Raw genomic sequence first — 26,554 nt, 5'->3', positions numbered from 1 at the left:
TAAATGCACCGGAATGAATCCGTGGAAACAATCGCATAAAAGTAATTGTATTTTCCTGGGCTGTTCCCACAGAGGCTGCTCTATCATTAGTATTAATTTCCTTCTTCCTAATTCGATTACATTATTTTTTGTGACTTAGTCTATTGGCTTTACAGCCTGCCTGGATCGTAACCAAGAAATATTCCCAACGGGACGTGCGGCTATATAATAATTGTGTACATATACAGTTTATACATTGGAGCTTTAGAACCTGCCATTATTATTTTATTATTATTATCGGAACGCTGGAGTAAACCTTTTATCTTCTGAACGTATTATTTTTCTTCGTGTTTTATGTACCTAGGCCTATCTTTAGATTGTAAGCTCTTGTGGACAGGGAAAACATTTGACACATTGTCCAAAACAAATTCTCCATGTTTTCTTTTGATAGCAAAGTGTTCAGCAGCATGAAGCCAAAAACATATGTTTATGTATGTATGTAACACATGGAGCAAAACATACCAAGCATTTTAACCGCATCCTTCCTCATTTACATGTTATTGTCAATTACAGATCATTAGACAGCGCCACTTACATGCACTTTCAATTATTTCCATCCCATTAGCTTCTGCTGCAAAATACACCCAAAAACAGTTTAACCCTGTGCTATCTGCAGGCAGGACGGTCCCTGTAAGCCGTAGCAAAGCCACGTCTGTACCCGGCAGCCGAGGGGTTACTTTCTGTCATTCATATAGAGCTGAAATAAAGCGATAAAGTCATCTAATAAATAGAATGATTTAGAGTAAATTAGCAGTTGCCTTTTAATGGGTGATTTTATTCCTTGCACATCGGGTTCTAAAACCTGCGCCATTCATTTATTAAATAAGATTCTATCAGAACCCCCAATATTAGTAGGAGATTTTCCCAAACAAATGGCCAACGCTGGGATTCAACGTATTTAAAGCACATTATCTGATGGCAAACCTAGACTTCCTTCTTCTGGTTATGGGGGGAAACCAGATATTTTTAACTTGGTATTGGTGACCTTTACTGTTGTCCGCCACAAAAGCGAAATAAGATCGGTCCGCTAAACAGAACGTAGCAGGAAAGTCCGATAGGGCCGTGAGCAAATACCGATTATTAACTTAATTCCAGTAAAGCGAAGTTACTAATCTAACTGTAATTATCTTCAAAACAGGGCATTATGGCAGTCTACTTTAACCTGAGCTTAGTGCCCAATCATTTATTTATTGCCGTCGGATACAGTTTAAATAATTAACCGGTCGGTTTAGCTGAATATGACCACGTAAGCCTTTTCTCTTGCTGTCATTTTTATTTAACTAATGGAATCTGTAATTGTTAATTGCCCTGTTCACTTATCCTGCTTAATTAAATTGCACTTCTATATTTGTCACATTATTTCTATGTTTCTTGTTGGTTCGCCCCCCCCCCCCCCCCAGCAGCCGGCATGGTTTCCAGCACCAGCTTCTATTGGCCAGCCTGTGTCCGGCCGCTGATCAAAAACCAAACTCTGTGTATTTTTAAATGTTTGTTAACACGAAGCGTCAATGGTGACTTTGTTTGATTTTAACTTCATAATGATGAAAAGCACACTCGGCCCTCAAGTACTGAGATATTCACTTGTCCATTGGCTCTCTCCAGCTTTCAAACCTTCCAGTGACATAAAGACTGCCCCCCCCGCCCTCCCCAAACTGGAGTCCGGCCATTTGAATTGCTAACTACCTCTGCCCTGTATCAGGACAATGGCTTGGACAAAGGGTTGGATGGCAGTTTCCATTCATGCTTCTAAGCTGCTGCTCCTACCTCTTTTATTGGTGTCTTTAAAATGTTCCCTTGTGTAATGGAATGCAAGGATTGGGGCAATTCAGAATTTAACCCTGGATCTGCCAGATGGGTGACAATTGTGTATTATTATTATTATTATCTTTTACAGCACATTTCCAAATCCTTCTTATTTTTTCTAACCTTATAAAAGGATGAGCCTATTGAGACATAGTATAAAAACAATAAAGCCACTAGATTCATTGACAAATTCATACGCATTGAAGTATATTTACTATATAAGTTACATGGTAACAGGTGTATTTGGAATCCAGTGCTACACGGTGTAGCAGAATACACAATAGTAATATTACCAGCCTCAAATTTTCATGTTTTTTTTTCCTGCTGGTAAACCTTTCATAGACCTTAAGCCATCCAACGACCAGGGACCATTAAAAACATGAAAAAAAACAAACAATATTTAAGCGTCATTGGTTAAGTTGGATGCCATAAGCCTGGGCTTTTGGCTGAACAGAGCTTCTTGGTATTTGGCAGGGTCCTTGAAAACCTCTAGCCTTTTCCTCAAGTCTTTTCTGCTGTCTTCACTTCTTTTCTTCCCCGTAGATTTGTTGCTGGATAATTCCAAATGACCATCTCCCGCTTGACAAAGCCCTTCTCTTTAGAAGTGGGTAAATGGTATGGAAAATGGGAGGTGCTGGCCAGCTCCATGGACCTAATAAATCTTAACTATATTAAAGTTGATTCCTTCTCCTCCCCTCCGCGGGCCTTTGTCTTGCTAATACACATTAAGATTTGCCTCGCTACACACTTTGAGTCTTTTCTGAGGTGAGACCTGTACAAAGCCACAGATGTAGGGACCTCAACGACCTCCGACCCCCATTTTTTTGTGGATTTTTTTTTTTTACACCCATTTAAATAAATAAAAAAAAGCAACAGTGCCAAAAAACACATTGGAATTTTAGCTGTGGAATTTCTTCTGAAAAGCTTTTTATTGGGGGAGGGTGAAGTAAAATGGACTGGAGAGAAATCTCCTTCTAAACGCCCAACATGAATGGGACCTTCACCACAATTTGCATTGGAAAGTAGGGTCTGGACTCACTCTGTACCCATAGACGCCAACAGATTTTGTATTCTGGACATCACTAGTCTCCCCTTCTTTCCCTGCCTCTCTTCCAACCTCCACTGTTGCTTAAAATGAATGATTTAACAAAAAAAAGGACTGATACATAGCCCCCCATGTATCCCGATCATTAAATGTAAATGTGTAGCGAGAAGAGAAATTCATATAAAGCAGTTATTTAGGTTAACGCTTGGGGGACCAAGATTAACTCCTCGGATGAAAGTAAAAAGCTTGGTTCAATACGGTACGGCCCAACTGGCCATAAATTACCCAAGATCGCTTTAATCTTTAGGAATTCCCAACGGTCAATGGCGGTCAGCTATTCTTCTTAATAGTGTTGGTTTATGGAATTCCCAACATAACTTTTAAGGATGTTTGAAAGGAAAAATGGTTCACTAAGCAACCCCCTTTTTTCCTCCAAACGATGTTTTGAAACCCTCCGAAATGTCATCATTTACACCTTCAGGTTATAGCAAACCATGTTATTTATCTCAAGAGAAACACTGGAGGTATTTTGCTGGTAAAGGTTTTATTTAGATTGTTGTATTACTGACTCTTCTTTTTTATTTTCTCCATGACAAGAAACCCCAAAATCATGTTTTAAAAAAAATAAATTAAACAAATGATATATATTTTCCATTATATCTCATAATTATTTGCAAAAAATAACATTAGGCAATGAAATGTCCGTGTGCTGGACGTAGAAGTATATATTTGTAATCTAGACATCATAAGTAGTCTCACAGTCTACCTCTTCGCATGATGTCAGGACTCAAAGTATCTGCTGAGGCGTAGAAGGGGACATCGTATCCTAAACGACATCAAATATCAGTTTTTATTATGTCCTTTTCTATAATCTGGTGGCTGCAGCTCTTCTCGCTGAATTGATCTGGAAGCCAATTACAGAGTTTCCCAGCGCGCCCAGGAAGATCGACGAAGCCATCCGGTACGGGCACAGACCGCATGTGCGTTGGTAGCGGGGAAATTTTCCCTACGGCTAATCAGATAAACACAGAATGTCAAGATTTGTACGTCTAGGAGCGTAATGACACCCGCAGCTTCTGTCCCCCCAAAGAGGGGGATTTTACATTAGTCGCGAACATCAAGGAAAGAGAAGTTTTGCTGATTGTATCAGGATCAGCAAAGCCTCGCAGGGGAAGTCTAGCAGACCTCGCGAACATATTCTGAATACAATCCCATCAAGCAGCCCTGCTCCGAAAGCACTCGGTTTGCGATCTGCATAATTACGTCCCATTAGTATCTGGCTCTTATTATGAATTTCTAGCATCAAAGGACGGCGGGGTATCATAAAGTGTGTGACAGGGGCTCAGGAGGGGTCTTTCTTTGGGCTACTTAGTTGTAATTCGAAGGGACATGCTTCCTCGTTCAGTAGCGACGGGGGTGAGAAGCGGGCTGGCGGAGACGGTGAATGGTCTGCGGGTGCCTGGTTGTCTTGGTTAGCAAAAAAAATCTAAAATAGAGATTGACAGCGTGTACAATGTATAAGTGCATGTTTTTTTTTTTAAAGCGGAAACAGTAGGCAAATAAAAGGAAATACAGAAGGCGAAGAGGGTGCCGCACTTCAGAACTTACAATCTAGTTAGCAGGGTTTTAGTTACATTTTGGAGACGTCCGTTTAGCCAGCCGAGTATTGGTCTTGGAAAAATCAAGCTGGCTTTAAAGATATTCAGCCTGGCCTTTGAGTCCCATACAGATATGTAAATGGAACTGACGAATGAAGATGTAATGTTAAAAGCGGACAAAGTAGGTATTTCTGACGGTCTCTCGATGTAGCTTTATGATTTCATGTAAATTTACCTAAAGCTGTCTCTCCAGGCTGCTTATCAGACTGCGGGCTCAGAGAGGGGAAGGAGTGACGCAGGGTTTCCCTAAGTGTTGGAAAGGAGCCTTGTCTCTGTGTGTAACTACAGGTGTGTCCAGGGGACGGAAATTCACACAAAAAGCATCCATTGTGCGTAGGGCGCTGTGGCTTAGTTGGTTAAAGCGCCTGTCTAGTAAACAGGAGATCCTGAGTTCGAATCTCAGCAGTGCCTACTTTTTGGCTTTTAACGCTGCTAAATTCAAACTTCGGATATTATTTATTGATTTATGTATCAACATTATATTCTGACGTGCTGGAACAATATTACAATATACTGTCTTTGACTGCATGGAATAACCATCTGATAGCATTGGTTATCAGATCCACTCGCAGAGGACTTGTTTCTAGCTGAAGGCGGGTATTTACTTGGCGTAAGACTTCTTCGGTATCTGGTGTAACGTTGTAGTTGAATGCGCCACCAACCAATTTCTCCTAGCAGCAATCATTTTTTTGACTAGGCCAGATGTCACTGTCAGTACTCCTTTAAAGAATATTTACCCCAAAACTTTCCCGTTACCTTCTTCAGGACATGAATAACTACTTAAGCCAATATAATGTTAAAAGTTTAAGTAGATGATTTGATTTTTTTTATACCCCATGAATGAATCTAACAATTGATAAATGTGGACCTTTTATTCTTACTCTTTATTGTGAGATAACAGCTTATCTTTTATTTTCTCTTTTAATAATAAACTCCATCTTAGCGCCGGGTGCTGCAATTTTTGGCAGAAGGAAATAGGGGAAGATCTGACTGATTGACAATTACTCGATAACAAATTACTTTATTTCCAAACAAACAGATGCATCAACATCTTTACAGCGAACATTATTGCGTTCTTGTACGAAAGCCAATTAGACAATTAAGGGTTTTTTTTCACTTAATAAAGACCCAGCTGTCTTAACGTGACTAATTATTCATTAACTTTTATTTTTCTGGGGTTAAGATAATCAGATCACACGCCAGGACTTTTAAATGCTACTTTTAAGTTGATTAAATGAAAACAGAACTAATATGTCATCTACCAATTCCCCTTGTCCTTGGGGTTAGTGTTTCACTGTATGATATAAACGTCCATAGGGGACCCTGGTTCTAGGTTTAGGAGAGCCATGATCCAGAAAATGTAGCTTAAATGCTTAGAACCTTTGGTTTCCGGATGGTTCCTGATGAAGTACCCTTACTCATGGTTACTAAACGCATCTGATTGCCTCTGAATCCTGAATTTTCTCCACCTGTGCTGTTTTCTCAAAGAACCAGACCCCCTGCTGGCACACAAAAGGTTAATAGAGAAGAAAACAAACAAGTCCAGTGTTTGCTTCACCGTGTCTGAGGAAGGCAGCAGTCAGGAGTATGTTGTGTGCTTTGTCTTATCTCCTGATTACTTGATCTTCTTATCTGGAGGAAATGAGCACTAAACCTTTTTGAAGGCATTTTTCTGCACTAACCTTGACTGTGAGTCTCTGCTCATTTCTAGTAAGTGTGTCTACTCACTCTGAGAGAACCCTGACATGAGCCTATTGGAAGAGAGAACCTTTCTATTTCAACAAACCACATCAATAGTGTTTATTTTCCTTTCCCTCAAACAGAGGGTACAAATCCAAATTGTGATCATGTTCTTGTGTGGTTGTTTCAAGCAACCGACGAGTTTGCTAAGCTAACGGCACCCAGCGCCTTTCCTTTCCGTCGGTAATCGGTCCGCTGCTGTGAATGTATCACTACTGCTCGTTACATTGGACTTCGGCAGCTGGATTTGGCAGATCCCGGCCTTGAGCTGCTGCAGGGATCGGCTGCTCGTGTTGGGTGTCCGCCTGTGGATTTTGCCATGAGCTCCACGGGTTTCTGTAGATTCTTGTTCTGGCAAACCATACCTAGTGCTTCAAGGCGATCATCATAGACATCCAGCCATCATCGCTACCCTCCAGATGTTGCAAATGTGGTTGGACAGTGATAGTAATGTTGTGAAGTTTCTTGGTTCTTGGCATTAGTTTATTAGTTGGAGGTTTTCTAGAATAAACTGGTCCAATTCTAGTGAGGAAATGCCTTTTTATTTTACATACACATTATTTGCATTGTATGCGTTCATACAGGAGCCTCTCTCTGAAACATTGTCATCACAGGACACATTTCACCGATCCTCGACAAGTAATTATTTCCTCTTTAGCGAAGCTCACCCTTGAAATGAGGTCAAACTCGAGCTTTGCATAAAAGCCTTTTCATGTACTTTTTAAACAGAGGCTTGCAAACAAACGGAACAGGTGTTGGGTATTTCTGTTTACCTGCGGCCCCGCCGTTTACAAATAAAACATGTCACGCAATGCCTTCCAGATCACAAGCTTACATGGGATCCGTCAAAACACGCTCAGAATAAACTTTAAACGTCGCAAAGAGCTGTACCTTCCAAATGGAAAAGATGCCTATTATACACAATACTTCAAAGGGCCTCGTATATTAACATCATCCAAGGAATTCCATGCATTTTCAGAATAGGATAAGTATTCTTTGTAGTCCATTCCTTGAACTTTACCTTGCATTCCTCGTCTATTATATTTTCTTTCTCTGTAGCTGACCGGGATGGAGCAGAATCCGGCTCTCTACCGGTCAGCAAAGCATCGTAGGAATCATACCGAGAGGGAACTTCAATACCAAAGATTGCCCATCTATATGAGACGGGTCTCCAGACTCTTACAGACTCAGTTGGCTCCTTCCTCTTGGAAAATGTTTCGAGTAACAAGCCCTGGAAAGTGTGAGCCCTTCCATTTCAATGTATTTACATATAAAATGATACATTTTATCAAATAGCAGAGCACTCCAATTCTTAAAGAAACGTTTCTTAATCACCCATTACTCATGTCTTATGGCAACATATGCGTCGTGCAGGATAGAAGAATGAATGTCATCCCGAGCCAGAAGTTTTGGGGAACCCCTCATGTTTGAGACACCAGTGAAACTTAGTAATATCTTAAAACTGGGGAGAAAAGGCCATATTCCTTGTGTACCTGAAGAAAGCTGGCTTTTTGGGCTACTTTAGGACACTTCTTTTTCTAGATAGTTATCTGAAGGTCCAGGACTGCAATTAAGTCATTTCTTTGATCTCTAGTTGTTAATCTCTGGAAGAGTCCGCTAATTGACTGCCTCTTGGATCTGATGCTTTTCCGATCACCTCTTTAATTTGCTCCCCTTTGATACATGCCCCTTTCATTAAAAACATATATCACCTTTTCTTGTTGGGGCAGATTAAAGCCAGCCCTCCTTTACGCTGATATCTGGCCAGGCCATTAACCTGTCTTCTGCTCAATATTATTGCCCATCTTGGTTTTAGATCTGTGGAGTTGGTGGAGTTGGACAGGACATACTGATCCTTCTGCGTTTTCTATAATAAGCCAATTCTTAACAGTTTCTGTGCTGGACTCCTAACCTGAGAGAGGACACTTCAAACCATCAATCCTTTGTCTACTACTACTATTTGTGTTTGATCCAGCGGAACAATGGAAAACATAAAACGTCAATATGTATCGAAACAACACAATCTCTTCATAGGTCTGCTGTTCATCTCTTGGGCCTCGGCTACCAAATAAAACTATAAGTTGAAGTCTTTATCCATCACTGTACTTTGCGTCTGATGTTAAGGAGAAATGATCATTTATTTTTAGGACATATGAAATTTAGGCCCATTCATAGTCTTGTTTTGCCGACCGCTTTTTGAAACAGCATTTTCTCAGCAGTGAGACATGCTGCCCCGGGTTATAATGCTCCTTGCGGAGGATACGTCTTCACTTCATCGAGGTCCATCTGGCGAAGTGTTCGATCTTTTCTACCCTCGTCTGCAGTAGGAGTGAAATCTCAGAGACTGGAAGATAAACGTACATTTCAGAGCAGAATGGTGTGAAATTCCCAAAGTTTGAACCAGGTTTCATTGACTGCCTGGGTTCCCTCTCCTGGCACTCGCGTCATCGGCCTTTATCTTCTTCCCTTATCGGGACACTTCAATGTTGAGGAGCAGGGATGCCAACACCTGCTTCACCCTTAGAGCGTCGACCTCGGACAAGGCTCGGCTTGAGGGCTGCTGTCAGCGGATCCTGTCTGAGCAAGCTGGGAAATGACAAACCGTTGTTACAGAGGTGGGAAAATGACACAAAGCCCACAAAAGTTTCTAGGACTCGCTCTACCTTTTTGGTCAGAATTCAATGTGTCAGTGGCACTCAAACCCCCTTCCATGACCTTGAGATAGAAGCCCCTTTTCCCAGGGCTACGTGATGCTATTAACACCGCTCAAGTGGTTAGCCTGTTGGGCTCTATACTGTAGCCTGAACTGTAGGGGTTGGGTTATCTAATTGCGATAGAGGGTTGTTGTTAACCGTGACTGGAGAATTCAGGTCACCCAACTCTACTTGCTTCTGAATATTAACTTCCATGCCAGTCTAGTTTTTGGTCCCCGGGGCCAGCTGAACCCATGACTGTTCTGGTTCTCAAGACGTTTGGAATCATCCGATTCCTTACATTTTCTATTAACGATGCTGGCCACGGGGGACGGTAAGATAGTAAAAGTAAGTTTACGAAGAGCCCCAACAGCACATGCTAGTAAAATGAAATTTACACAACGGTTTACGATCCAACCCGCCATTGATTACATACGTTGTATGTTTTCTTAATGTGTCTTCGACATGTGTACAAGCAGAGCTTACTCTCCAATGGCCTCCTGGTCACTGTTACATGTCACAGACATCAGAACCAAGGCCACATTTATGTCTGCCTCGTTATCCTGTCAGAGATCCATAAAAATAAAACTCGGAGGAAGATGAAAGCCAAGCCGTGTTACATATCGTGTCTGGGCGGTAGCTGGTACACAAATCCTCCTATCTCCTGCCTTGTCTAATTAAGCGAAGGGAGCAGGGAATCCTGTCTTTGCACTAATGTTATTGTGAAGGATTTGAAGGAGGATGTCTGGAGACAGAAGAGGAATTACCGCTAAGACCATTAGCCTTTAAAAGGTGCATTTAAATCTCTTGCACACGGATGGTGGGAATTCCTTGTCAATTAAAAACACCACATTTCTTTGTTATGGCAGCTGGAACGATGTATCCTGTTTAAACATTTGCTGTAAAATGCGAGAGAACCACTGGAAGCGTGATTTATGCAGAATGCGTTGTGTGCGCCACATCCGTGCTCGGTTAACGCTGCTAGTGGCAAAACATCCATACTGGTGGAAAGCCCAAATGAATGAGTTTGTTCATATTTTGACACTATGATTGTTAGTTTGAGAACAAAGCCTATTATTAAGTGCCCAGGAGGAATTTACATACCCCATTCATTCTGGATCTAGGCGGAACCAAGCCATTGGCCGTTGTGAATTAAACACATTTAGAACGTTGCCTGAACACTAGGGCTACGGAATTTGGAGGGGTAGAAAATTCTGCTAGAACGTTCCTCTTGTATCTCTATGTTAATTGCTGTATTGTACTTGTCATCCTCTGTAACATTTTCATCTTTCTACAGCGCTGCTGAATCTGTATATAATATAATAATAATAATAATACAAAAATGACTGTTTTTGATACGGTTGGTTGGACTGGTATCCTCAAATTACTAACCCCTTTTGCTGGGTTGTAAATCCTAATGAGGTCTTCCAAGACTTGCATTTTTGAGCAAGGAGAGCCTCAATGTTTTTGATTCAGGATCATTTTGATTTTCCTTGGTGGTTACTCAAGTTCCTTGGAGCGTGGAGACCCCTCTGCCCCGCTTCACCCCCATTTCCCTGGTCCTTCCCTCCTGTACCGTAGGAGCTGTGCTTCTCTCTGTCTGCCATTGTTTGCAACAATGTTTGCAATTTTTACTTTCTTGGTGATACAAAAATATACAGTAGAAATAGGAAAATCTGATATAATAGTGCAATACAAGCAAAAGGTATAAATAATGAATATATAATATTGCCAGATTGGGTTTATAACGGGACCATATACAATGTCATCGGTGGTCCTGGGTTTGTATCATCTCACTCTGCCTCTCCTCCATACTCCTTCCTTTCTTCTCTGTGGTGGGAGAGCCGGACGGTTGTGCTGTCAGGGCACTTGTGTTTAGTGAAATCTCCCTTTCCTCCCACACTGTGAGTTACAGACAACCTCTTGAAAATCTGCTGTTAGCCCCGTCTTCTCAGATAATGCGCTGCCCTTGAAGATATGCTGCCCGACAGGAGTTTTAAGATGCTTTGCAGACCCGTTCTGATTGTCGCGTTTAACACTTTCTCTGCGAGAGAAGGTCCATTCACAAACAGTTTGCATGGAGGGGCAGTAAATTATGTAACCAGTCGGGTATTTAACTGTAATAAATGTTGAGTGTGTAGCTTTTAGGTTTGGTAATAAATTCTATTAAATCCATACATTTGAATTCTCTATAACATTATTTTACAAGGCAACTCATAGGTGCAATCATGCAGTTTGGATGCCCCTGCTGTAGATAGTAAGCTCTGTGGGACAGAATCCAAGCACATTTTCTAGGTCAGCTCTCCCTTATCACCCGCCATAGGCACTGCGTGCTTAGCTGACCCTTTGTGTATCTAGCAAAGTAGCCAAAGGAGTGGTTATTATCACAAAAACATCTTTGGCCTCCATTCTAGATAAACAATGTTCATCTCCAGTTCCCCACTATGAATGTAGCATCTTGAGCCCGACCGCACTTTTGTTTTTAATAACCTCTTAAGAAATTGATTTTAATTGTCCACATCATTTGCAAGCTTTTTGGGACACTCAGTCCTCTGCTATGTTTGCTTTCTTGGCTAAGGGACAGCACAACATTGTTATGCCTATTGCATTTCCACCAGAAGTTTAATACACCCATTAATCACATCCTCTATGATATACGCGTTCTCTGCAGGAAAATCTCTGCTCTGACTAAATGCTCGAAGACCCCGTTCGAGATCTGCGCCCTTAGGCACAATTTAAATTTTGCAAGTAAAAGTTTCCTCGGTCTTATCATAAAACCTGAAGCAAGAGTCTCTTGGAAATGATTTTAAAAAAAGCATGGAAGTAGGACAGAGAAAACCTCATGAGACTCTTATCAGAGCTTGACTTACGAGAGAGCGTGCAAGATGCTTTAACCAGAGTGCTGCCAGAATGCCCGGCTCGGAGAAGCTCTGGTCTCGGAGAAGCTCTGGTCTCGGAGAAGCTCTGGTCTCGGAGAAGCTCTGGTCTCTGAGAAGCTCTTCATAGCAACATCCTTGCCTCCAACGTCCTCGTATCGGCTAAATTATTGATCTGGTCAACGGTGTTCTCCATGTACGATCCGTAGATCTTTTCAGTAAGGTCCACCTCTCAGCGTTACATGGAAATCCACTTCAGTTTTACATATAGAGGTTTAATGTTGTTGTAATTAGAGCAGATCAGCGAGGTTTTTAAGTATTTTGACAATTTAGTGGAAAAAATACCTTTTACATTTTCAATGAAAGGCAAAACCACGATCTCAGATCCAATCTAGAAAACTTAATTTACATAAATACTATTGTTTTGTTGAGTGGAAGGACGTCAATGGCGTGGAAAACTTGATTCATCCCATGGTAAAAATATATTTTAGCGACCGTGTTCTGGCGACCTGTGTCATCCTTTCCGTCGTATTATTTTTTTTTTATCTTTTAGCTTTCAGGATTTGACTCGTATAAGATGTAGGGTTTTCTCTACATTTTATTTTAGTATAATATATTAAAATGTTTTAGCATTATTCCAAATCTGAGTGTTCAGTACACTCTTAGAAAATACTTAGAACGTATAAAAAAATGACATCTACATAACGAGATCTAATACTAATTATATGTATTGAAATGTAACTTTGTAAAATAACACTGAAATGTATAATGTGTTATTTCAATGTTATTTTTTAGATTAAATTTGTGTCATATTAAGTGTGTGGAACACTGAATATAATTGAAAAATATTCCATGAGCTTCTGCAGTTTTCTTTTTCAGGGTTTTTTAGGTTTTCAATGGTTTAGCAAAGTTCATGCTTAAGGCCGGGAAGAGTTTACTTATCCTTCCTGCTTAGTGTTTGAATGATACCCTCGGGAACTTCACATTCCTTCACAACTTGACCCAATTAACTTCCATCCTTATCTCTGTACTTACGAGACCCATCTTTTCCCACCTGCCTATTGCCTTTTAACCTCTTTTGGCACCATTTTTTTCCAGAGGATTTTTACATTTTTCTCTAAAACATTTCTGTTTATTAAAAATCCTATATCCAAAAGTAAACAGCCGATCTTAGCGTAAACCTCATAAACCCGGTCTGGTCTCATTTTAATAGTCGTGGTGGCTTCTGTGTTTCTTTCGCCCGACACATTTACTGCTGTGCGTTTCTGTCGGGATTTTAGGGTTTCCCTTAAGTGGTCATGAAGATAAAGTGTGAGGTGGCCTTGAGGGGAACCGTCTTGCAAATACCTGGATTCCAGAAGATGTTAAACGCATGAGACCTGTCTGTAGCCAATTAAAAATGTTTTGAAGTAAAGTAAGTGTATGTATATGTTATAAAAGGACCCCGGAGATAAACGTGGAATTCGACCAGAGATAAGAACCATTTCTTGTACATCTGCTTCGCCCATTTTTGTAATAAAGTTGCCATTTATGTTCAGGAGTCAACAGTAAAGAAAAAAAAATGTTTACGCCATTATTTACGAGGCGATAATGCCTGGTTGGACAAATCCCAGGGGCCTGATATCCTTGGTATTTATCGCCCAGTTTTCCGTGGAAGCACCCCAGACCTGACTATTAACATTTCTTAGAATCTTCTTAGGCTGCCTTAGAATTTTGGGAGATATCGGGGATAAAATACCGAGAAACAGCTGGGTTGTTAGATGGGCAGCAATACATCGGTGGCCCCCGTTAGGTTTGTAATTAGCGGGTGCGTACGTTACCTTAGCGGGTAGGGAAGCGCATGCTTTGATGCCGTATTTACAGACTTTGTCTTTTTAGTTTCTCAACCGTGATCCTGTATGGATGAGATATTTATATTCTTAAAATAGGAAAAAGGAAAACAGTCATTTTTTTTACATGTCACCGTAGGTTAAAGTGACATCAGAATTAGATAATTTATCTCACGTTTTTTTACAATTCATGGAAATTCACACAGTTGAAGGGGTATGACCGGCGTGATGTTTTACTCCTTCGAGTTCCTGCTTCTGCGGAGTCTTTCGGTGTTTGCAGGGTCTTCAAGCTTTAAGGTTTAGCCTTAAGACTCCGTATTAGTGGAAATGTGATTAAAATAGTCTACGGGTTTTGTTACACGTAAATATTTTCAGTCTCGGACACAAAAGATTATTTATTAACCCAGAGGTCTGTTCATTTTTCTTTTGTTACATATTCTTAACCCCAAGTACCTACTTTAACATAATCCCCAAATATTACAATTAATAAACCTGTACAAACACGAGGCTTAATCGCACACCCACTGAAGCAGGCTCTGGCTGGGTTCCCGAACATGATACGAGATTATTGTACGAGGTTCCGTGTGGAATGTCAGGGAAACGCAGGACGAGGGAGGCTGCGGTTTCCACCACACAAGTATCTGGAGGTTTCATTCGTGTCTGCGTTCAAGTAAGAGACCCATCGGCCTGCACCTACACCTCCTATTTATCAACGGCACAACCAAGCGTGTTACAGTAACCGGAGAGGCCCACATCAGATTGATTTTCTGCCTATTAAATTGTTACAGCGCAGTGCAGGGAAATCGTCGTAATGAATGTCTTGCTATAGATCTATCATCAACGTGGAAGCCTCTTAAAATACTGTCAGGCACGCACTCGTACAATTAAGAAATACATACTGGAATTTAGTATTTTGTCCTTATAGACATTAATCAGTGAAAACTAACATTTTTGGGGGTAGCAGGAGCCTCTCTCTCTGTGGTTCTTTTGTTGCTGGATGTATATTTCAAATAAATGTATCATTCATTAGGATTTGGGCATTAGCTGATGTTCTGGCCGGGGTAAAGGTGGAACTTCATCTTGTGATGTGCTCTTCGCCTGAGGTTGGCATTATTGCTGCCGGCTTCAGTAAATCCAGTGGTGATTGACCTCGTCTCCACTGGTTTCTATGATGTCATACTCGTTTTAGGATGGGGAAACATAGTTGAATAATGGATATAAGTAACTTTTACAATGACAAGCTTGGATTTTCTTAAATACTATGTTCACGTCTTCATGGGACGTTGTGTAGGGAGCCATCTTGTCTACTCCTGTTAAACATGCGCAAATATGACCAGGGCTGGATGACGCATTAAGACTTTCGATGCCTGCTTCAGACTTTCCCATTATCGTTGAGACCTTAATTTGAATTAAGTCCTAACCAGCCTCGGTGCAAAAAGATTGCATATGTAATAACTTGCGTTGATAGGTATGTTGTACACCAAACTGTACGTGGATCCAGAGCTATATCTTGTACTGGCGTTGTTAATCCCCCCCCGCTAGACCCTCAAAATCCTCACTCCTTTTGAGAAGAATCCTCCGTGTTCACTCCGTAAAACCTCCAGCTTACTGGTGACCCCCACAAGTCAGACTCCAGTTAATGAGGAGTATGAGTGTTGCCTGTACATTCCTGTGGTCAAAGGTCATGCTTGCTTGTCATATAATTGGCATTAAACAGATCATGTCATACTCGGGCCACAATTACGATGAAGGGCGTTCAGTCTAGACAAGAGAAACTGCATTGTATGTGTCTGGTGCGTGTCTGCGTATGTGTATATGCATTGGATCGTATGTGTGCGTGTGTATGTCACTTATATGAGAATATATATTTAACAGTTGTGGGTTGTGTTTGTCACAGCGCTCTGGACTGGGCTCATTCTTTATGAAAAATACAAACATTGGAAAAAATGTGATATCTGTGGCTTTGGGGAGGGGTACATTGAAACTTATATTATTGAGCAAATAACAGAATTCCACAAAATAATGCAATTCAGCCTTCACATTCCCACTGAGTCCTCTTGATGTTATTTTTGCCAAAGACCTTCTCCTTTATTGGTTCATAAAAAACCTTTAGACGGTTCCTGAACCTTTTAGATATAAGCAAAGGATACGCCGCATTCTAAAAGGGAATGTTGTCTTAAGGGGGGACCATTGCATGTCGATACTGTCAGCGAGGAAGACTTTTGAATGTAGCTGTGACATGAATCCATTTGTAATATGTTGTGGCAGGTGCTGTCGCAGAGGGGAGAGGTTAAACTCATCCCAGTACCATTTTACTGTTTCTTGGTTCATTACTCAGCTGATAATCTGTGACATTTGATGTGATCACGGTGGTCTTCCCTTCCGTCTGTAAGACTAACCGTCCCCATCATTAGAGCTCTCCTGACACACAAAGGAAATTCTAACCTTACCGTTGAGATGGAAAACTTGAAATGAAATCATTCTTCTTTTTTGAATTCAGCAAAATATCATGGGTCTGATTTTTTTTTTATTTTTATTTTTTTTTAAATGTACTGACCTCAAATTCTGAACCTGTACAGGTATTTTCTAAATTTCCTCTATCTCTGCCCCTTCTGTCACTAAAGCGAACCTGTCCTCGGAAAACACGCCATTAATCAATACTGTGATAAATTGTCTATATGAGGCTTACATTTATTTTAAGGGCGCCAGAGGGGCTCAAAGGGACTCTCGTATGTTAAAATGATAGTCTCGCTCGAAAGCATTTAAAAAAATAATAAAGAGCTGCGCTCTTTGGAGGAAACAATAACCGATTAATATCTTCTATGCTGTCCCAGCGCAAAGGGCCCACAGCTATCACAGGATTAACTAGAGCGGGGTAATTAATAAGGGTAGAGAATAATTTTAAAACTGGGCAAAAATATCTTCCGATAACTATCATTATCGGATCAACATTGTGCAAGTGCACCTTGTTTATTTAATTATCTGTATTCTTTCCATGTTCAGTGGACAAATCCTACTAATTGGACAAGATTGGTCTACAAGGTGGATAGACTGTGTCATTCTATCCATTTTCTTTAAACAAAGGCAGAGTGGTCCTTTTGTACCCCCGGCTTTAAGTGATAACAGATAGCAGGTAATGCAATGCATCTTTTCATCAAAGCACTTAGAGGACAGGGGCAGAATTCCAACACCTCCCCTCGGTATTATGTTCTGTGCAGCTCAAGCCTTCATCCGGCCATCAACGCTGCTTGTTTGGAAACATGGCAGTTCACATACAAAACCCAGTGATCCAGAACTCTTGAAGCAACCTTGGCCCCTCTTGATGGACTAAAACTTCACCACAACCACCCCCAGTCAGGGCAGGAGGCATTGTTTCTTCTTAGATTATTCCTGGAAAGAACAACGAAGTTCTATCGACTTAATTCTGTTGGTTCCTTCGTTGAGACACCCAAACAGATTTATAAAATGTTCTCTTCTTTAAAGTATGTACTTTACAACTATTACAAGGTTAATGTATTACATGATTTAATTCCTTTTAAAACTCAATGGAGGCCAACGGCAATGCCAAAAAAAATCTGCGAGTTCAGCTGGTGTCCGTAAAGTGACAATTAGCTCGGCTCACGATTCCAGCTGCATTCCCGTCACTTTATCCCTTAATTAGAAATTCATACAAATGATTCAAATCCAATAATGGGTTTTAAAGGGCTTACCAGCGCCTCACAGAGAGGCTGCAGAGTTGTTGATGGAGACTGAGATTATCGTTGCCCTACTGGGACTCATCACTTTTCACCCAAAGCCACTGGGATCACCAGGTGGACTCTGGGTAGAAGCGAGTGTTGTTTGGAAGTGGCCAGTAAGCGTTCTGACACACAGGCCTCTAAAACCCACCTGCCGACAGTTACGCACTTTAACAGTTTTTGACTGTTGAAATACAGCCACACAAAAGTATTTTTATTTCACGCAACTGTTTTTGGAAGACTTTCCGCAAGTGGCGAAAGCCAAGCATCGTGATACATTCCGCCGTAAAATGTTCTAAAAGCCGTCATTAAGAATTTATCTTCCCCAAGGTTACTTAATACTAGAAGAATTTAAAAATAATGATAATAATTTACGTCACATTTGCCCACGTGGTTGTCTTGTCTCCCCTGACGTGCTGGCCATAAATCATGGCACCTACCATATGAGCCTTGTGCATCTTCGGCGATCTTTAATTTTGCAACACTGTAGCAAAACAAACAATGGAGAACAATTTCTTGATCAAGTTTTACCTTCCAAGAACAATTCGATGAAACCTTACCTTTGCATTGTATTATATTAAAAAAAAAGGATTCCAACGCTTGTGGTCTGAAAAGTGGACATCTAGAGAGAGTTCCTTGAGAAGAACATGCTGTGGCATGGACCATTTACTAAATGCTTCCAGCTATGATCGAGGTGCAAATCTTCGTTGCATTACATTTATAAAGGAACCAGAAGTTCGGTTGCTACAAAGCCTTTTAGTAAGTCGGACCCATGGTAACTCGGAAAGACTTCATTCAAGCGCACGCAGTGCGTTCGAGGTCAGTGTTGTGTCATGTTTAATAACCGTCATCAGCGGCAGGAACATCTGAAGCCTTTCATTATACATCACCCGTCCTCCGATGAGTTCCAAACCTTCATAATTCACAATTTAACACAGAAACGCTTAACCAACAGGACCTCAAAATCATCGGTTTGTCCCTTGCACCTAATGGGGGCAAAACTTAACACAGCATTAAAAGAATCTGTAAAACTAAAGAGCTATTTCCTGGGATAATTGTAATAAAATAATAATATATACATATAATATGTAAAATGTTGAGTTTTGGACATCACTTTGGAAAGTCTGCAATGGAAATGACTAAATTACTAATCGATTACTAAAAGTGAAAATGTTGGAGCCGGCACAGATTTATTAGAAATCTAGCTGTGTTTATGGAATTCTGGAATTTAAGTTTATTTAATTCTTGAAACTACTTGAAATTATGATAAAACTCTTTTTTATGAACAATTTTTAATTGCATAAGAAATTATAATGACATGCTTTTCAGAAGATAAAAACACCCGTGAATGTTCTCATAATAATAATAATTTCCCTTTTTAATGTCCCCCCCCCTCCTCTTGATGTATTTATATTGACTGGGGCTGACGCACACACAATGTGAAGAAGTCAAAGTGACTTTTTTCTCTGTTTGTTTTTTGTAAGGCCGGATTATGTTTGCCGATTCCCATTCTCCCTACAGTAAAGCTATAAATCCCGTTTGCAGAGGGCTTTGTTACAGGCGTCAGAGGCTCTGCGGATAGAAAATAGAGGAGTTTCTCTCTGATGCTCGCATGCAAACCCTTGAAAAGAGAATATCCTTCAATGGTTTAAATTCATACGCGGCTTTTGTTTCCAGATTCCAGCCAGGCACAGGATTCACGCCGTGGAGCCGGCTTTAAACCCATCCCTCTTCCCCGAGTCAATTTTTTATTTTGCGGAAATGGAGCTTGGACATGGGAGGGTGCGATGTTTAAGTATCGCAGATTAAAAATGAAAGAAGGAGATGCAGACCCTAACGGTGTCAGATGGAGCAGATAAGAGGAGGGGAGAGAAGTGCGGGGATGGAAAGTATGTATCTTTTACGCTCAATGAGCCCTAGCGCAAGCTTTGAGCTTCTTCTCCGGGAATCAAAGCCCTTCTGGTGAATTCATCATGGTGAATACAAAGCCTTTTACAAAAAAAATCCATACCCATGTTTACTCTCGAGTCTTTCCAGCGTTCCTTTTGTCTTACGGTTCCTTCAAGGGACTCCTTTTTGACATCTTCAAACGCTATCAGATAGAAAGAGAAATTGTAACGATTCTTGGAAGGCTGCGGAATGGCAGATAATACGTCTGTGATGTCACTTGCACAAGAATTTTCTGGTTTGTGTAGAAACAAAATGCATTGTGAAATAGGCAGTAAGTTGCCCAGATTGCCAATAACTCAACACTTGGAAAATTTACCTGAACCATATTCAGGGTTGCTATCTATCATTTTTAATGATACCTAACGTGGACCCCCAAGTGTCCACGTTAAGTTTGTAGAGTTCCTCTCCCAAAGCCCGATGCCCCTCTTTCCTCCTCTGATGCCCCTCCTTTCTAGGAGGTCAGAATGTTTGCTGGGTATGAGGGTATCGCAGGAATCTACAGCCATAAAAGCCCCGATAATGTGTATAGAAACAGAATAAATTGGCTTTAGAACTCAAACTATATAAATCCGTTATAAATGCCTCGCTCAGTTACACAAATAGCCAGCAATACAGTACAAAGTCACATAATAAGCCTTGAGCCGCACCCCTAAAAAATGCCCATCTAAAATGTCAGGAGCTATGTTTTAGCAAGTAGTTTTTGTTCCATTCTGGGTTGCATTCATGGCTTTAAAAGAGTCGTAACGATATCTTGGGTCAAAACTGAACACCTCGAGTTGTGTAATCCAGAAAGCAAACATCATCCATTACAACTGAAACACAAAGGGGAGACATGATGTGTTACAAATACGGGAAAATAATTAAGTTCTGTGTCAATACCATTATTTTGTGAGGTCTTGAAGACACCAGACGTGCGTTTACTTAGAAACAATTAAATGCTAGTTCCACGTTCATTTTAGAGGCTGTTTGAGCTAGTTGTGTTCGAGTCACAAAGCGTAACATTGACTTATTCACATTAAACGCCAAGTATGTATTGTCTTGGGAGCCCAATAAAGATCTTGCCTGTTCCATGATCAATATTTACTTTCTAGATCAATAAATCTTGAGATTGGACTTGGCATGAGTAAATGCCTGTTAATTGTTCTGTACGGGGTAATCATTAGCCAGTTGTGCATGCAACAAAATCAAACCGAATGTAAGGTTTTGACATCAACTCGTCATCCCTCTATTATAAGCCACATTAGTCTAACAAAAAAACACGTTCACAAAATAGTTTGGTAATCCCTCCTAGCCTAATAATCAGTCATGTTGTGATTAATAGCCGGCTGTTTGCTCGTAAAGGTGTAGCTGTCACATTTTTTTTTTACAAGAAATCTATTGCCTAAATTTTTAAATAATCGGTCACACCTTGACCCACTTACACATGAAGGTAATTTATCAAGCCTTTTCTCCTCTTTCTCCTTTTTTTTACCATTTTGATCACTTAATACTCAGTCTACCCCTCCTTTCATTTACCTTTCTTTTACTAACTTTCTTTTTTTCTCCTGTTTCTCCATGGCTGTAAAATCCCCGTGATGCTTTCCTAGCCAAGTCCATAGCTCCAAGTTACAGGGGCTACAGCCATCCATAGACTCTAAACAAATTGGTAATAATTTGGGGTTTAAGTACCATGTTGACAGGGGTTCCACAAATCCTAACAATTCTCTTGTGATCCTAAGGACTTTAATATAAATTAGTCTGGTGGAGAAGTGGCAAAATGTAGTGATCAGAGTGTTAGTGAATGGCATGGCTGGATGTCACCACTTGTGTTTGCAGAGAAAGTAAACTTCTACCCAGTGAAAAGCTTCCCCGTACATTTCCATCATCGCTGCAGCTAACCCCTGATGGCTGAGCAAGTCACCCGGGGATGTCGGACAAGCACGTTGAATGAGCAGAAAAGAAAAGGGTTTTGGGCTGAGTCCCTTGTCTACACACTCTCCCAAAACAACCTATCTATTTCTGTAACATCTCGATAAAAAACCCAGGACTTGCAGCTTTTACGATCAGGTTACTCATACTGGTGATATCTGGGTGCGCGTGCGTCTGGTTTCACCATTCCATGGGCTGCACCAAGCACTGCGTTCATAACCATTCGTCTTTTTGATTTATAATAGATGTCTAATAGAAGAGGATTCACTTTTGCTGAATCCCTCTTAAATTTGGCCCATGCAATCCAGGTATTACCCTAGTTTTATGTTTTATTCCGGTACAATCTATAAAATGGCAAATTATTAGCCAAATGTATGGTTGATGACAAAGATGACACTTTAATATGTTATTTCCTGCAGAAGTGCAACTTAGTAACACTTTGCAGAGAAAGTGACGATATTCGGCGTACAGGAAAGACTCCAGATTCATTCCGGCTCTTGCCACTTGAACATAATTTGAGAACCAGCTGGTGCTAAGTCTTCACAAACGGCCTCATTCAACATGTATCTAGAAACCAACGTCAGCCGCATGGGAAAAAGTGAAACCCAGTCAATAACTACAATTAGCAATTAGTATGCCAGCGGATATCCCACAAGTGTCCACGGGTGAAGCCAAATGAAGTAACACCTGCCAGGAGTCATTCTTGGCCAACGCACCAAGCCTTGAGTCCTGACATCCAGAAATCACTTTCGCCAAATTAGTGTTACTCTTTTACTATGTAAGAAGAACCAGGCGTTCACTTTCTGCAAAACTAAAAGCTCCTTAAAGTTAAGTTGCCAAAGTAATTTGGTAATCGAGACACTGAATATTTGGAAAATAGTTTTTCCGATATAGTTTGCCCCGGGCGCCATTTTTTTGCTTTAAAAATGTAATCCAGATTGGGTAAAAATGAATCTACCATGTTATCTCATGTTTATATTTTATGGCAAGCTTAGGTAGAGGGCTATGTCATTTGGCTTCTAAATTCAGAAGGATCGAGCCATGCGGCACATGTATCCCGTTGGGTCTATTATCAAAAAATAATTTTGGTCCACCAGTTTCAGAAAAAGTTCAGCGTTCCTCATGCGCTCCACTGACCTAAGAATGGATGGATGGACTTATTTAGTTACAAAGAAACAAAGAACTCTGCCTGTTTTTTCTGTTTATCCAATGTACTTTCTCGGTAAAGTAAAACTTCCTTACATTTCACCTAAGCCTCTGACCCTCTAAAATAAGCGTGATTTGAATTCACAATTTAACCAGAATCCCAGTTAAACTGTCGAGGAGTTCAGCCTCCAACTTCACCCAACAGACTTAATAGTTTTTTGAAAAACATAAAGAGAACATTTCTAAAACATCAATAAAAGTGGAAGTATTTAAACATTTGTTTGATACAGTGTTGCAGTGCGAGTGACCGTAAGTTTAATCTATCCAGATGTTCTTCTTTCCTGTCTTCAAACCTCGACAGCTGTAATTTCCTCACTCGGGGTGTCTGCGGGGAATCGGCTCCACTCCTGCCTACTGCAGGTCACTTCCAGGTTGCTTAACCTGCCCGGTATTAGTGTCGTGGCTAATTGCCTCTCTGCTGGTTTCTGTATCGCCACAACCTGAGCAGGAGGGGTGGAAAGAGGAAACGGGGCAAACAAATTACCTTTTACACGGAGCTTGTAAACAAAACTTTTTATTGAAGGCCGCCATCGACCATGTGTACAAAGTCATCATAAACCGAAGAAAGTTTCCATCCCTCCTACATTGCAACCTTGGCTTTTAATATACTGTTTGCAAGCAGCATTAAGGTATAATTTAAGACAGATTCGTATATACCACAAACTGCATTTAAAAACGTAATTACCCTGTAAGGTTGAAGAAACATGGGAACGGCTCTTATTTTTTACAGAACCATGATACTAAAATGTTGATACTTCTTACCCAGTGTCCCCCAAGGTTCATGGGATACCGTTTGCATAGAATCTAAAAGCCACTCGGATTCGGAAAGTATCTTTTTGGGGTTACGGATGTCCAAAAATTACGTCATAAAGTAGGGTGCTGGCAGCTGCATTTTACCATTTATAATGAGTTCTGGGACACATTGCCTTCTGTTATCGCATGTGATCTGCAGCCAACAAGTATAACTAATAGTCAACTCAAATACCGGGATTGAAGATCTAGCTTTCTATAACATTACCAAACATTAAGAACCATATTTCACTCAGGTCCGCATCTTACACCCAACGAGCACACGAAAAATAAATTCCACGTATGTAGACGTTCTTGATGATGGTCTCCAGAGGGAGTATCTTTGGAGGTTTACTAACTTGACCACCTGTCGGTAGCCGGCAAACAGAATATCAGTTTACACTATGCGGGGTCTCCAGTGACTTTCTTCTACCTAAGCAACGTGTCCTGCTCTCGCTCTTAATCTATGGCTTAAAATGCAGAAAATTAGCCCAGACAGCTGTGGTCTTTTTTTAATATCCCAATAATCACACATGTTTCTGCAGTATATTACTGAGCGGGGACCACCTTGTAAAATTGACCTCAGGAGCAGACCGGCCTCATTTCCTCCGTTTTTGGGGGTACAGAAGGATCTGCTCCTCCATGTTGTGATCCTGAAAACCAATAACTTCTGGACCGACGCTGACCGTTAGATGAGGTTTCCGGCCTCTCAGGAGACCTGCGGTATAACAAACATTGTTTTTTTTTTTGCTTTATCTGTGACAGGAAGGCCTGGAGTTAGCTTTTATATGTTTTGGGCTCAGCGCAAGCAACAAATATTTATTATGCGTTTACAGAAAAATTACAACAAACAAGAAGTAATGCCGTTAAGACAAAGGACGATCTCCCTGCAGATGGTGCTCTGCAGACACAGAAAATCGGCTTATTGGGACAATGGTTTCCAGATGTCTCCTCGGAAGTGTTGAGTTTATTAAAAGCTTTTTACGCTGGTCCTCTAGGCATCACAATTTATTGATACATATTTTGAACACTCCGTGTCCGGTTTTGTCATTTGTTCTGAAAAGTTCAAGTCTACGATAGTGAAGCACATGAAGGCGGATCACTTTTGCCAAGATGATTTTGGGAGCCAATGCCCAGGAACCGTAGGGAGAAGTGATGGCTGTAGGTTGACTCGTTTCAATGTAATCACGGCCAGATCTCATTAAAGGGAATTCTTCTTCTGCATAAACTAAGCATAAGAGAAAATAATTGTATTTGTCGCTTCTAGCTGTGATTAGTCTAACAAATGCTCGTGGTTGAGGGTGCCTTTTTGTAATGGGTGTCTTGGGTTACCATGCTCCACAGGTTTGTCGAGGTCAGCCCTGCGTAATGAATGAGGGGGATTCTCCGAGCTTGGAGGCAGCAGCATGGCTGCTTTTGGAAAAGTTAACAATGACCTTGGAGGCCAGTAAAGTCATCATTAAGCAAAATCCCTTTTCCCCCTGTATGTTATAATTGGAAGAGGGGGGGTTCTGGTACGATTCAGATGGGAGCCATGCCATTCCCGCAAACCAGTCTTATCACCAACAACCTTGTTTATTTACTTTGCTAGCAAAATTAAGGCCTCGCAGCTGGTCTTGGGCTGTTCCTTGTTTCTGTAATTTGCCCAATTTCTCGCCTCCATGATCCCGAGGAGGGGGCAGATAAGGCTGGCTGTTTCTGAATTGACTTATTAAACCGAGAGCCTGGAATTCAGTTTAATCATGTGGCTTTCCTTAGACAAACTGTTTTCTCAAGGCCATAACGCTGCCTGATACGTTATCACAACAAATAAATTTGCCCTGCAGAACAGTGAAACGCTTAATGCTGGATAATCAGTTCAAGCAGCCGTGATCATGCTAGTAACACTAAACCACTTTCATTATGACTTCCAAATATACGCTTTCATTGCAAGAAATATCCGGTTATTTCATTTATTTTAAAAAAAAACTTCTTTTAATATAAATATTTTTCCAATTGAGTTCCCCCAAACTTTGTCCAATTGTTTAAAAGCCTTGGCATCCGTTAAAGGAGAAGGAGAAGCTGGTTTAGGCTTACTGGGCTGTGGCCACTTGCTGTATTTCAGGGTATTTACATGTATGTGATGGTTTCAGGACTTTAAACACGGCGATATCATAACAATAACACCCAGGTCATTCTGTTTTGGTGGATTTACTGCCTTTTCATGATCTAAGTCAATTCCTTTGGGTCTGATTGGGTCTGTACCTTGGGTAGACAAAGAGTTAACTAATCCCCCCCCCCCCAAAAGAATATTTGGATTGGCTGTTAGTATAGAAATATAGAAGTATTACTTTTCTGCATGTCTTTATTCTTCTTTTTATAATACGTGTAACATATTTTTTTAATGCTTTAAGATAATTCTTAAGCAACGGAGATTTGGTCACATTGTAACAAGCTTTGCACGTAGCTGTCGGCTTAGCTCGCCAAGGTTTTAAGAATATGACTTATCGCTAACACGCAGGGTGTTGGAGATGCTACAAATCTCTTTGGCTAATTGCTGCGTCTTTTTACTAGTTTTTTAATATGTGATTAGGAAACATTTCCTCTAACGTCCTATGTCAATTTTATGGGCATTTAGTGTCCAGAAAAAAAAATGTTAAGTGCTCACATAAAAGGCTGTTCCTGTTAGTTGCTTTTTTTTTTCTTTTCTTTTTTTTTGTTTTTTTATACTCTTTTGATTCTGAATTTCTATCAGATATTTTACTTTACTGAGAACCTCCATGACCTCAGCGCATGAAACCTGCGCGTAAGGAGTTGTTTCGGTGTTCCTATAGAAATCCAGCTATTTCGGACAGTTGATGGTGCGTGGACTGAAGCTTCTGTAACAGTTGATGGTGCTGTTTTGGAACTTCTGTGATTTTAGCAGTTGACGTTTAACATTGCTCCATATGAGAATTTTGCAGTAAATGGCAGAAATTATGGTCGCTGAGATTCTGCCCGTAATGATTTGGGCCTTTGATGGCAGAATCTGTAGCCATGGTCATTTTGGCAGTTGATGGTAAATGAGGGTAGGTGAGCTGCCAGTGTGTCAAGTTCATCAGGGAATAGAATAAAGATGGGTTCCCGATACGAGCACACGGTGTGATCTCAGGTACTTGTTTCTCAATATTGCAGTATCGTTTTTATCATTAATTATAACTCTCTTTTTTCCTGGGCTTTTTGTTTTAATGATCCTGATTGGAAAAAAATACCCAGACAGTTACTCACTCCAGATATTACGCTCAAAGAGAAATATTTTGGAA

At 40.7% G+C, this 26,554-nt stretch overlaps 1 long non-coding RNA gene and 1 other non-coding gene across 2 annotated transcripts in view; both read left to right on the top strand.

The window, feature by feature from the left end:
• The window catches only part of LOC128472096 (uncharacterized), a 71,970-nt gene that overhangs the window by 8,263 nt on the left and 37,153 nt on the right, over positions 1-26,554 (top strand). The window lies entirely within an intron of this gene.
• On the top strand, positions 4,883-4,956 carry TRNAT-AGU (transfer RNA threonine (anticodon AGU)). Its single transcript has one exon. It is a non-coding gene; the product is annotated as a tRNA-Thr (tRNA).

This window comes from Spea bombifrons, chromosome 13 (genome assembly GCF_027358695.1).
Source record: "Spea bombifrons isolate aSpeBom1 chromosome 13, aSpeBom1.2.pri, whole genome shotgun sequence".
Classification (NCBI taxonomy): domain Eukaryota; kingdom Metazoa; phylum Chordata; class Amphibia; order Anura; family Pelobatidae; genus Spea; species Spea bombifrons.
Note: the sequence above shows the minus strand (reverse complement) of the source record. Positions and strands in the feature narration are given on the sequence as shown.